Genomic DNA, 10325 nt, shown 5'->3' on the forward strand with positions numbered 1-10325 from the left:
AACTTTAGTAGCCTTAAAGATTAATCTAAATTTGTTTATATAAATAAATATGTCTGCTTGAAAGAATGAAGAATATGGTAAAAAAGTTGCTGTAAAGAATGCATAATTAGCCTATATAACCACTGGTATTTCATTAAAAAGTAGACCATGTTCTTGTTTATGAGAAGTGGTTTTAATTTTAACATAAAGGCATGTTGTGTGTCACAGCAGTTAAATCGGTGTCTATCATGATAAAACCTTAATATCAAACCTATATAATGAGTTTGGAAATTTTAGAGAAATGCTTAATAAATGCATTACACTGTAACTAAACCCATTAGATTTTAGCAGACTAAATTTACTGTACAAAACTAGACTAAAACTAAAAACAATTCAGATTACTAAAATATGACTAAAACTAAATCAAAATTTGCTGTCAAAATTAACACTGCCACATACACATAGATATAGGTGCACATAGATATGCCTGTATAATGTAACGCTTATAGTAATAAAAATATAGAACAACTATGATTAAACACTAGAATCTTAAACAGTAGAATCATTCAATGAACTGTGTTGTGCTTATTCTTTAAATTAAACTCAGCACCATAACCGTTAACATGCAAACAATGGAATCGGTTTATACCATCAAGGTAAGCCTTATGGGCTAAACCGTACTGGACGCTTGATGGTACGTTCAGAATAGCGCTTAGTCTCTTTGTGTGGAGTGTGTAACACCACCTCATTGTCCCTAGTGGCTGAATCTTCCGATTGTGCTAATCCTGTTGGAATTTGATCAAGACTAGGACGTGATATCTCTCCTGAGATCGGATATTCACACAAATCTGTCAGATTCCCCTCAGGGACTTCAATGGTCTCTGGACCAATCTCATCTCCATTATCGCAATCATCCTGATGTGACAAAATCTGATCAACATGACGCCTCCAATGAACTGAAAGTCCTACATCGACAGTGTATGATACTAGGCCTGTCTTTGCTGACATCACACCAGGCACCCACTGCTTTCCTTGCCGATAATCAGTAACTAATACCTTGTCACCCACTGCAAATGTTCTTTCTTTAGCATGAACTTGATGTCGCTGGCACAGTTTGCCTTGAGCTTTTTCAACCACAGAGGCAACATTTGGCTTCAGCAGATCAAAGTGAGATCAGGTGACTCCTTTGTGGTGGCGTGCAGGGTGTTTCGGTATGCCAGTAGAAAGGTGTCCAACCTTTGTTGAATGGAAGTTGATCCTTTTGAACAACGTAAAGCCCGCTTTACTGTCTGAACCATGCGTTCCGCCAAGCCATTCGTAGCTGGGTGAAAAGGTGCAGAACATGTGTGTGTCACTCCATTGGCCTTGAGAAATGTCTGGAACTCCTCAGAGGTGAACTTAGGTCCGTTATCACTAACCAGCACTTGTGGGAGTCCATAATGACTGAACAGTGTCCTCAGCACCTGAATGGTCTTAGATGATGTAGTTGAATCCATCACACACACCTCGGACCACTTGGAGTGAACATCTACTACCACCATGATCGATACATGTGTCCTTCAAATGGACCTGCAAAGTCCACATGTATGCGTTGCCACGGTGACTCTGGCCATTTCCACGGGTGTAAGGGTGAGGGTCCAGGAGCGTTTTGTTTCTGCTGGCATGTCTGACAGGTTTTCGTCAACTGTTCAACTTGAATGTCAATTCCGGGCCACCAGACATAACTACGTGCAACTGCCTTCATCCTTACGACACCTGGATGTCCAGTGTGTAGTTCTGCCAGTACCCTGGATCTCAGCTTAGGAGGAATGACCACCCTCCAACCCCACATGAGGCAACCTTGCTGCGTAGTCAGTTCATCCTTCCTGTACACATATGGGGCAAGCACATTATTTGCATCCGTGACATTTGGAAAATGCCCAGTTGCCACCATCTCCATTATTGTGACAGAATGGGATCAGCCCTTTTCTCTTTACAGATGTCTGCACACAGTACTGGTAGAGCATCCAGCTGTTTTACTTGAAGTAACTCCACCGTGTCCAACTTAACTTGAGGTGCGGTTGGCAGCGGTAATCGGTAAAGATGATAACCCATCTGCATTGCAGTGGTGTGCACCATCTCTGTACTGGATATCGTGATCATAGGCTGCCAACAACAAAGCCCAGCGTTGCAACCGAGCTGCAGCCATGGATGGAATGGCTTTTGTTGGACTGAAGATGGTTGTCAATGGATGGTGATCTGTAAACAAAGTAAACTTCCAGCTGTACAGATATTGGTAACATTTCCGTACTCCAAAAATAATACTAAGTGCCTCTCTTTCAATTTGAGCATAATTTTGCTCTGCTTTACTCAGTGTTCTTGAGGAAAATGCAATTGGTTTTTCCTGTCCGTCCAGGAGGATGTGCGAGATGACAGCGCCAACACCGTATGGTGATGCGTCGCAGGCCAGTTTGATTGGCAACTGTGGGTTGTAGTGTGTCAGTAACAAGTTTTTCGCCTTATCAAATGCATCTTCACACTCCTGAGACCACAGCCACTGTTTTCCTTTGCACAGAAGAGCATTGAGAGGGGCTAACACTGACGCCAGATTAGGGATAAATCGACTATAATAATTTAAAAGTCCCAGAAATGAACGAAGTTCCATGATTGCCCCGACCTTTTCAGGTGACTTATGAAGACCCTGAGCATCAATGATATGCCCCAAGTACTCCAGCGAGTCTTTAAAGAACTCACACTTCTCACGCTGGACACATAGCCCAAATTCATCCAGACAACTGAGGACTGCATCCACATTTTTGAGATGTAGCTCATCATCTGACCCAGTCACTAATATATCATCTAGGTAGCAGTGCACATTAGGGAGGCCTTGTAAAATCTGATCCATTGCCCTGGAAAATGGCAGGTGCCGATGCAATCCCAAAAAGTAACCGATTGTAACAGAACAGCCCCTTTGATGTGGTGATTGTGAGGCACTTACGTGAGCTTTCAGTCACGGGCACTTGTAGGTATGCATTTGAAAGATCTAATTTAGTGAAGCGCTGGCCCCCTGATAATGATGCGAATAAATCCTCTATTCGTGGAATTGGGTAACGCTCAACACAAAGGGCAGGATTCACTGTTACCTTAAAATCTCCACAAATCCTCATATCCCCGTTCCTTTTTACAACCGGCAAAAACGGTGTGGCCTTATCGCTGCATGTCACAGGGGAGATGACCCCCAGCTCCAATAGTCGATTTATCTCAGCCTCGACTTTTGGCTTCAAAGCATAGGGGACATTGCGCGCTTGGCAAAATCGTGGCTGAGACTGTGGCTTAAGTGACACTGTGGCTTCGATACATTTTAACAAGCCCAATCCTTACCTGAAAACATTTTTGTGTTTTGATAGCACTGTCTCAAGTGCATCCTTTTTCACACTCTTAATTTCACGCCAGTTCAACCTGATTTTCTTGAGCCACTCTCTGCCGAATAGAGGTGGGGCACTTCCTTCCACAACATAAAGTGGTAATTTCGCTTTTTGTTTGTTCATTTTCACTTTAACTTCGATGACCCCTACTGGAGACACCACTTCTCCTGTATATGTTTTCAGGATCACATCGGTTGTGTACTGCGGTTTATGAGCTAATTGTGCGTTGTAAAGTGTCTAATTCCATTTCCATAATTTCTCCTTCTACCTTTGGTTTAAGACGAATGTGTGACAATTCCTCCTTTTTAGTCATCACATGCAGTGCAAGCTCTGTATCTGTAGTATCGTCACTAGATGAGTCCTTCACATCCATCTGATGCACTTTCTTTTTCTGTTGGACATTTTTCACCCTCTTTGACTTGGCCTTATTACATTCAGTCATGTGTTTGCCTTTAATTCTGCACACTCTGGAAATGTGGCCTTTTTTACCACAGTTGTGGCACTGTTGCTCTTTGAAATAACAGTCTTTCTCATTATGGTTTGTTCTTCCACAACGGTAGCACTTATTTCCTCCTTTCTCTTTCAAGGACAGTGCATGCACTTTCAAAGAGCTACTTAACTGTTGAGATTCCCTCGTGGCCGTTTCCATAGACATTGCAATCTCCACTGCCTTTTGAAACGGGAGAGCTGCTTCCAGCAATAGCCGCTTCTGTACAGACTCCGTTTTCAGCCCACACACAAAGTGATCGTGCTGCGCGTCTTGCAAGTGCGTCCCAAATTCGCAGTGTTCACTCAACTTTTTCAGAACTGCGACATACTGTGCTACTGTCTCTGTTTCGTGCTGACTGCAGTTATGAAACCTAAATCTTTCTGCAAAAATGATCGGTTTTGGTGAGAAATGGTCTTTCAAAACAGTCTCACAATGTCATCATATGACTTCGCACCCGGCTTATCTGGGGCGATTAAGCTCCGCAGCAGTCCGTATGTAGATGATCCCATTACACTCAGCAACACCGCGACTCGTTTCTCATCTGCAATGTCGTTTGCAGAAACAAATTGTTCAAACCTTTCTATGTAGGTAGCCCGCTGTTCAGCTGACTCGTCAAAGGCATCCATATGACCGATAAACACCAGCCATTTTCTTCGGGTGTTGTTCCACGAGTTCACTACATACATTCAATCAAATAATGCAGTAGCCAGACAAATCAGGCGTTCGAAAAGACAATCCTCGTTGCCAGTATGTTATATCTTATCTGTTATATAACATGAATAATACGCTGAGACGAGTCTTCATTGATAACATAACATACACACGGGAGTGATCTTGAGTGCCTCCTAGTGCGCTGAAACATTAAGCGCATACATCACAGCAGGTAAGCCCCCTTAATAAACAAAACCAGAAACTAATTTTCAAGGGATAGCTGGGAGGATACTTCATGTTAATTAATGATGCAGTTGTTTTTATATAGCACAGTAAGGATATACTGCACTTTATTTTCCCATGTTAAAGAAATAATTATTACAATAGAGTACATTTTAAGATCTGCACCACTAGCAGAGCAACGTGACAAATAACAATGCTGTCAATAATGATAATCGTGCGAGTCCACTGTACACGTTACCCAAGTGTTAGATTAAGACATTTTCTTTCAAGTACTGCAATTCATTGTAGACAGCTAATCAATTTTAGCATCAACTACATAAAGTACTTTAGTTTTGTTGGCAGTGAGATTTTATGGTAAAGTACACTTTCATTTTCTTTTTGTCAGTTAAACTCAAGAATGCGAAACAGCCTGACATCACATGGTACGTGCATATAAGAACACACAACTAACACACAGACAGACACACATATTCAACAGAGAACTTCCATTTTCTGCTAGGACTGGACTGAAGATGGATTCTTGTCACAGAGAAATAAAATTCAATACTCAGGTATGACTTTTACTTTATATCAAATATATTGTCAGTTTGTTTTCGCTGTTCTTTTTTTTTACTAAAAGCACATCAGTTTTATTAATGAGAAATGCAATGCTTTCTAAATTCTTTATAATTTAATTTAAAAAATGAAACGTTGTGGTTCAAGATCTTATCCATGTTGAAGTTAAAAAATAAATAGATTCACTCAGTAATTTTTTTTCTGCTGCACTGACACGTTGCAACAAATATGCAGCCTCACTATTAGTCTTAGGTTTTTTTGTCCATATTTGCATAAAATTTGTCATATAATCTAAAACCTGTTATGATACTGTTTTCAAAAGATTTTTTTATTTGTTAAATCATTTGCAAAATGTAAGGTAATATAATTTTTGGGCATGCACCTGAATATTTTGAGTACATTGACGAAGCTTCATCAAACCTATTACATATGAACTGGAGAGTAGAAATATCTCAGCAATAAAATGTAATTTTTTTTCAATACTATGGTGCATGCTGCTGCCAATGGTGGTTTTAGGATTTCTACGAGTAGTTCTACGAGTTCACGTCTTTCTCAACTATTTTAAATGAGCAAATTACACTGTTGGTTGGTTGATGTACATCAGTGATACAAAGAGAACTTGAAAAGAGAGTGAACTAGAAAAACACAACTCTACTATAAATTACAACAAACTTAGAAAACTAAGGGCTTAAATACAAAGAGAATGATTATTAACGAAACAAGGAAAGGGTGTTAAACTAATTAGAAACCATGAAAACAATGAACTAGAACGTCTCGGTTACGTATGGTAACCCTCGTTCCCTGAAGGAGGGAACGGAGACGTCACGTCGGATGACCGACGAAATTGGGATCTCGCTTAGAGGGACCAATCTACTTCGAGTGTAAACTAAACGAGCCAATGCAGATGCAGCGCATATTCAGGTTTCCCTCCGATGCTGCAACCGACATCCGATCGTCGGGGGAGCCTCGGAAGAAACAGGTGGTACCCCCCGGGAGGGTCCAGCCTGCTCTTTTGAGAGCTCCGCTGGTTTCAAAGTGCCGGCTGGCTGGGGCATCCCCGGAGGGGAATTCCTCACCGTGACCATAAGACCAGTCCGCCCACTGCCAGAAAAAGGGTGCCCCCGGCTGCCACCAGAGGGAACCCCAGATCTAGGCAGTGGCACGGGCACTCTGCCCGCTTGCAGGCAACGGAGTCCGGTCCGCAACTACGAGATGGTCATGCCCCCTTTGCAATGGGAGCATGAGCCTTCCACGAAAGCCACCTCAGCGTGCTTCATGCCCAGGCACGAGAGGCAGCGATCGTGGCCATCACCCAGCACCAGGTAACGACCGCATTCAGAAAGCCTGGGTGATACGTTGTCTATAGCAAGCCCCACATCGTCTTTATAAAGACGTAACATGAAAAGCTGAATATGCGCTGCATCTGCTGCCTACTTATACTCACGCTGTGATCAGCAGCAGCTGGATGCAATAATCACATGCCAATGTGCATTGGCTCGTTTAGTTTACACTCTAAGTAGATTGGTCCCTCTAAGCGAGATCCCAATTTCGTCGGTCATCCGACGTGACGTCGAGAGTGACCGACTGAAAGGGAACTCAGGCAAAACAGTGACAAAGAAAACGTCTCAGGTTATGCATGTAACCATGGTTACTTGAGAGAGAACAATACAATACATCCTCTAGAGGTCGCTATTGGGGAACGTCATCAGTGTGACTGGTGTCTGAAGCATGTGTCTAAACACAACAATAACATTAACTGGCAGCAGCCTATGATGTCACTACCAGTACGACCATAGTATAAAAAGGCACTGGAAGAGCACATCATCCACTTCTTCGTTTGAAGGAGACAAAGCAGGCATCCCCAGAGGCATGGCGAGGGGATGCAGTGTCTCGTTCCCTCTCAGGGAACCATGGTTACATGCGTAACCTGAGACGTTCGCTTTTAAGGGAACTCTCATTGCATCCTGTAGAGGTCACTATGGGGAACAAAATACCCACTCTGCTATGCTGAGGGTAATGCATGCCATAATACCTAAAAGGCAAGCCCTAAGAACCAACGCCACGGGAAACCAACTGAGTGCCCCCTCGGGGATCTAACATGTCTACCCCTAACTCCCAGGGAGGCCAAAGGATTGGCTAACAACCTGTCTTGCTAAGGGCAGTATATCTGGCTCAATACACATAAGGTGTCCAATGAAATGGAAATAAGCTAATCAAGGAGGCTTCACAAAGAATCCTTCAACTTGATAGCTTGGAGCTCTGAAGAGCAATATACTCATATACAACCCTTATATTTTTCAAACAAGAGGAGTATCATACTTGACCTGCAGTAAGCCTGGAAGGAGGGTCTAGGTTGGGCCAGCCAGCCAGCCAGCTCACACTCTTGAGAGTCTGGCAGGACAAAGAGTGCCCTGTCAAGGAGGCCTATACTTGGCATAATAAAGGGCAAAGTACTCATGACCCTGAAAAGCAGGGGCACAAACAGGCTTATACAAGGCAGATTACAGGGAGGCTAGAAGGCCTAACAACCTAATACTGTTGTAGGACAGAGCCCAATGGAATGGAGTACTCAGGTCGAGCATGCCCAGTACTCGTCATGCTATTTACATAATAGAGCTCTCAGGAGCAAATGCTCAGCATATTGACCCTCTAAAGCAAAGGGAGTACTATCATGCTCACTAACTTAGGCAGCAGCGCATACAGCATAACGACCCTCCAAGACGACAAGCTCAACCTTAAAGAGTTGGTTCACCCAAAAAAGAAAATTAGCCCACAAATTACTCACCCTCAAGTCCTCCCAGGTGTATATGACTTTTTTCTTTCAGACAAATCCAGTCGGGAGTTATATAAAAAATTATCTTTGATATTTCATGCTGTTTAATGCCACTCAGCGGGTGTTGCATGCATCAGTCCAAAAGAAGTTAAATAAAAAGCACCCATCCATTAAAAAAAAAAGTGTTTCACATGGCTCTGGGGGGTGAACAAAGGCCTCCTGTAGCGAATCGATGCATTTTTGTAAGAAAAATATCCATATTCAAAACTTAATAATCACTTTAATTTAGCTTGCGCCAACAGTCCTACACAGATGCAGCTCCGGGCGGATGACATATGAGTTCAGCGTTGCGCATGCACCAGTGAGTCTCGTGAAAACCAATGTTTGTTAACAGGAGTAAAGGAAGCAAAGTTTCGGATACTGAAATCCTCTGACATTCTTCTTTATAAATCCTCATTTTGTACTTCTAATAAGTTTTTATTTGATCTCTCCCCTGTGTTTCCGCGTGCGTCACTTCTGAGCGGCGCATGCGCAAAGCTGACCTCATACGTCATCCACCCAGAGCTGTTTTCGTGTAGGACTGTTGGCGCAAGCTACATTAAAGTGATCATTACCTTTTGAATATGGATATTTTACTTACAAAAACACATCGATTCGCTACAGGAGGCCTTTGTTCACCCCCCGGAGCCGTGTGAGACACTTATTTTTATGGATGGTCACTTTTTATTTAACTTTTTTTGGACTGATCTTTCAAGCTCTTTAACCCTCTGGGGTCCGAGGGTGTTTTGGGCCCTGAAGAAGTTTTGACATGTCCTGACATTTGTGCTTTTTTCAGTTGCTAATAAACATTTTAATGACTAAGTTTAGTAGTGGGCAGCATGTATGTATGTGATTGTGCTTTTGAGAAAACAACATTTATGCGTGCTTAGTGAAAAACTAAAATTTTAAAGTCACTGAAATAAGGCCATAATACACATACAGAACATTTGTTCACAAGACTATTGAGAACTGTATCTTGAAGTCTAGAGTTTTTGCTTCAGAATGATGTGAAAATCATCTTGTTTACTCACTCACAGAAAACAATATATTGATTTACAATTTTTAAGACACATTTTGTGTAGAAAAGGAATATGCGAGGGGGCGTGAATGGTCATGGATAATGCTGTGATTCACACCTGACAAGACAAAGGCCTGCATAATGAGCCTTTCAGTCAGGTGTGTGACAGAGGGAAGAGTTACCAGAAAGAATGTGAGGACAAAATAAGTGTATATATTGTTTGTTTGTAGTTTATTTAGAATTTAACTATCACACAAAATAACTTGTGATACACTTGCAAGTGCAGTTAAAGAGTTTATTAGGTTTATGTGGTCACAAGAAAAAAAAGCTTACTTGATTCCAGTCAGTCAGTACACTGTGGTACATATAGTGGTACAGAAGACACATTCATAGCTATACTTTGTGCCACTCTAGGAAACAGTTCCTTTTCAGCTGAACACACAAGTGAACATTACATGCCTGGCATTTCCAAGGAGTGTCCTGCCTCTTACCATGCTTTGCTTTGCAAAGCACACAGGTCCGGCGACCAGTAGTGGCATCTGAGGCCTGCTCAGCTCCTGGAAAAGGCACATGGTCAACACTGGTCCGTTTTGGTGGTATTTTCTGTGACACACCACAGAGCTCTGCAATTAGTTCTTCCATAAACTCCTTGTGGTTCATGGTGCCATAAAGCTCTTTGTGTACAATAAAAGCATTGGTTGTACACAGCAAAATCTACAGTATATCCATTTGATGAGTCCGCAAGAACAAACAACTTGAAGCCCCACCTGGTTGGCTTGGCTTTCATGTAATGAGTCATTCCTGTGTGTGCTTTGCATGCCACCATTCTTTCATCCACTGCCAATTTTTTTCTTAGATGGCCTTACATGCATGCCGGATAGTGTCCATGAGGGGTCTGACCCTGAAAAGACGGTCGTGTTCAGCTGTGCCCCTCTTTCTGTCATTGTCCTGGTCTGCATCTGGGTGACTCATGTGCAGATTCCATGAAATGGTGCGGTATCTGTCCCTTGACATGATTGTGGCCATGACCATGTAGAAGAGTAGCCCAAAGTAGCAGTACAGCTCACTGATGCTGATGTCTGTCCATTTATATTTATGGCCCTTTGCATGTGCCCTGGCAGCCTGAGCATTGGTGTTTCGACACAGAGTTGACACAGCAGTTTCAGAAAAAAA

At 42.5% G+C, this 10325-nt stretch overlaps 1 pseudogene; it reads right to left on the reverse strand.

The window, feature by feature from the left end:
- Positions 1-1133: 1133 nt before the first annotated feature.
- Positions 1134-3506, reverse strand: LOC107574803 (uncharacterized protein K02A2.6-like; annotated as a pseudogene).
- Between the last annotated feature and the right edge of the window lie 6819 nt (positions 3507-10325).

This window comes from Sinocyclocheilus grahami, unplaced genomic scaffold (assembly GCF_001515645.1).
Source record: "Sinocyclocheilus grahami isolate Dianchi unplaced genomic scaffold, SAMN03320097.WGS_v1.1 scaffold2347.1, whole genome shotgun sequence".
Taxonomy (NCBI): domain Eukaryota; kingdom Metazoa; phylum Chordata; class Actinopteri; order Cypriniformes; family Cyprinidae; genus Sinocyclocheilus; species Sinocyclocheilus grahami.